Raw genomic sequence first — 3,677 nt, 5'->3', positions numbered from 1 at the left:
GACATAGGCAAAGATGGTTTCTTAACTGAACACCATAAAGCTTCAGATTGGCCTCGTAAAGGTTTAGTGCGCTTTAAATAGAACTTAAGAGCTCTCACAGGGCATAAGACTCTTTCTAGTTCATTGCCTACAATCTCCGATAAGCTGGGAATATCGAACGATTTAGGCCAAGGTCGAGAAGGCAGCTCATTTTTGGCTAGAAAACCAAGTTGTAGCGAACATGTGGCTTTTTCTGATGAAAATCCAATGTTCTTGCTGAAGGCATGAATCTCACTGACTCTTTTAGCTGAGGCTAAGCATACTAGGAAAAGTGTCTTTAGAGTGAGATCTTTCAAGGAGGCTGATTGTAGCGGCTCAAACCTGTCTGACATGAGGAATCTTAGTACCACGTCTAAATTCCAACCAGGTGTAACCAAACGACGCTCCTTAGTGGTCTCAAAAGACTTAAGGAGGTCTTGAAGATCTTTATTGTTGGAAAGATCTAAGCCTCTATGCCGGAAGACCGATGCCAACATGCTTCTGTAGCCCTTGATAGTGGGAGCTGAAAGGGATCGTCCTTTTCTCAGGTATAAGAGAAAGTCAGCTATTTGAGCTACAGAGGTACTGGTCGAGGATACAGAGACTGACTTGCACCAGTCTCGGAAGACTTCCCACTTCGATTGGTAGAGTCTAATGGTGGATGCTCTCCTTGCTCTAGCAATTGCACTGGCTGCCTCCTTCGAAAAGCCTCTAGCTCTCGAGAGTCTTTCGATAGTCTGAAGGCAGTCAGACGAAGAGCGAGGAGGCTTTGGTGTACCTTCTTTACGTGCGGTTGACGTAGAAGGTCCACCCTTAGAGGAAGACTTCTGGGAACGTCTACTAGCCATCGAAGTACCTCGGTGAACCATTCTCTCGCGGGCCAGAGGGGAGCAACTAGCGTCAACCTTGTCCCTTCGTGAGAGGCGAACTTCTGCAGTACCTTGTTGACAATCTTGAACGGTGCGAATGCGTAGAGATCTAGATGTGACCAATCTAGGAGAAAGGCATCTATATGTATTGCTGCTGGGTCCGGGACTGGGGAGCAATAGATTGGAAGCCTCTTGGTCAGCGGGGTTGCAAAGAGATCTATGGTTGGCTGGCCCCAAGTGGCCCAAAGTCTCTTGCACACATCCTTGTGGAGGGTCCATTCTGTTGGAATAACTTGCCCTTTCCGACTGAGACAATCTGCTATGACATTCAAGTTGCCTTGGATGAACCTCGTTACTAGTGAGATGTCTTGACCTTTTGACCAGATGAGCAGGTCCCTTGCAATCTCGTACAACGTCAGTGAGTGGGTCCCTCCTTGCTTGGAGATGTACGCCAAGGCAGTGGTGTTGTCTGAGTTCACTTCCACCACTTTGCCTCGAAGGAGAGACTTGAAGCTTTTCAAGGCCAGATGTACTGCCAACAGCTCCTTGCAGTTGATATGCATGTTCCTCTGACTCGAGTTCCACAGTCCTGAGCATTCCCGACCGTCTAATGTCGCGCCCCAGCCCACGTCCGATGCGTCCGAGAAGAGAACGTGGTTGGGAGTCTGAACAGCCAGGGGAAGACCCTCTCTTTAAGTTGATATTGTCCTTCCACCAAGTCAGACAAGACTTCATCTTTTCGGAAATCGGGATCGAGACCGCTTCTAGCGTCTTGTCCTTTTTCCAGTGAAAAGCTAGATGGTATTGAAGCGGACGGAGGTGTAGTCTTCCTAATGACACAAATTGTTCCAGGGATGATAGCGTCCCTACCAGACTCATCCACAGCCTGACTGAGCAGCGTTCCTTCTTCAGCATGTTCTGGATGAATAACAGGGCTTGACTTATTCTGGGGGCAGACGGAAAAGCCCGAAAAGCTAGACTGTGAATCTCCATCCCTAAATACACAATAGTTTGGGATGGGACCAGTTGCGACTTTTCCAAATTGACTAGGAGTCCCAATTCCTTGGTCAGATCTAGAGTTCACTTGAGATCCTTCAGACAGCGACGACTGGAAGAGGCTCTGAGAAGCCAGTCGTCCAAATAAAGGGAGGCTCGGATGTCCGATAAATGGAGGAATTTGGCTACATTCCTCATCAGCCTCGTAAACACGAGAGGAGCTGTGCTTAGGCCAAAGCACAGGGCCCGAAACTGGTAGACCACCTTTTCGAAAACGAATCTCAGAAAAGGTTGGGAGTCTGAGTGGATGGGGACGTGGAAGTAGGCGTCCCTTAGGTCTAGGGAGACTATCCAGTCTTCCCTTCTGACCGCTGCTAAGACTGACTTTGTGGTCTCCATGGAGAACTTCGTCTTTGTGACAAAGACATTCAGAGCACTGACGTCTAGCACCGGCCTCCACCCTCCTGTCTTCTTTGAAACCAAGAAGAGGCGGTTGTAGAATCCCGGTGATTGAAGGTCCGAGACTTTGACCACCGCTCCCTTCTTTAGCAAAAGAGACACTTCCAGTTTCAGGGCTTGTCTCTTTTCTTCCTCTCTGTACCTGGGAGAGAGATCGATGGGAGACGTCGCTAGAGGGGGTTTTCGTACAAACGGGATCTTGTACCCCTCTCTGAGCAACTTCACAGATTGAGCATCTGCGCCTCTCTTCTCCCAGGCTTGCCAGAAGTTCTTGAGTCTGGCTCCCACTGCTGTCTGAAGTTGCGGGCAGTCAGACTCTGCCCTTAGAGGACTTGGATCCTTTCCTCTTCCCACGCTTCCCTTCGGCACGAGCACCTCCTCTGCTGGAGGCTCTGCCACGAAAGGGCGGAATAAAGCGAGACGCTGGAGTGTCCATCCTCGGTCTAGCTGACAATGTAGGCAAAGGGGGAGCTTTGCGAGCTGAGGACGCAACAAGATCGTGAGTGTCCTTCTGCACTAACGAAGCGGCTATTTCCTTTATCAGGACTTCTGGAAAAAGGCACTTGGAAAGAGGAGCAAAGAGAAGCTCAGATCTCTGGCACGGTGTAACTCCAGCAGAAAGGAATGAGCAGAGAGATTCTCGCTTTTTTAGGACTCCGGACACAAATGAGGCAGCAAGCTCATTGGACCCATCACGGACGGCCTTGTCCATGCAGGACATAATGAGCAAAGAAGTCTCTTTATCTGTCGAAGAGATCTTCCTGCTTAGGGCTCCTAGGCACCAGTCTAAGAAGTTAAAGACTTCAAAAGCCCTAAAGATTCCTTTCATAAGGTGGTCCAGGTCTGATGATGACCAACAAATCTTTGAGCGTCTCATGGCAAGGCGGCGGGGAGAGTTTACAAGACTTGAGAAGTCGCCCTGGGCAGAGGCAGGAACTCCCAAGCCGAGAACTTCTCCCGTGGCATACCAGACGCTCGATCTAGAAGAGAGTCTAGCAGGGGGAAAAGCAAATGCTGTCTTCCCTAAACTCTTCTTGGACTCTAACCAGTCTCCTATCACCCGCAAAGCTCTCTTGGACGAGCGTGCGAGGACGAGTCTAGTAAAGGCAGGTGCGGTAGAAGGCATGCCTAAAACAAACTCTGAAGGCGGAGAACGAGGAGCCACAGAAACAAACTGGTCAGGAAACAGCTCTTTGAAAATAGCCAAAACTTTTCTAAAGTCCAAAGAGGGTTGAGTAGACTTAGGCTCGTCCAGTTCTGATTGTTGTTCATCTTGATGTGCAGCAACATCGTCATCAGAAAGTTCCTCATCCGAGAACTGATGAGGAAACGGCA

Source organism: Palaemon carinicauda, chromosome 26 (assembly GCF_036898095.1).
Source record: "Palaemon carinicauda isolate YSFRI2023 chromosome 26, ASM3689809v2, whole genome shotgun sequence".
Classification (NCBI taxonomy): Eukaryota; Metazoa; Arthropoda; class Malacostraca; order Decapoda; family Palaemonidae; genus Palaemon; species Palaemon carinicauda.
The sequence above is the reverse complement of the archived record's forward strand: the minus strand, read 5'-3'. Positions refer to the sequence as shown.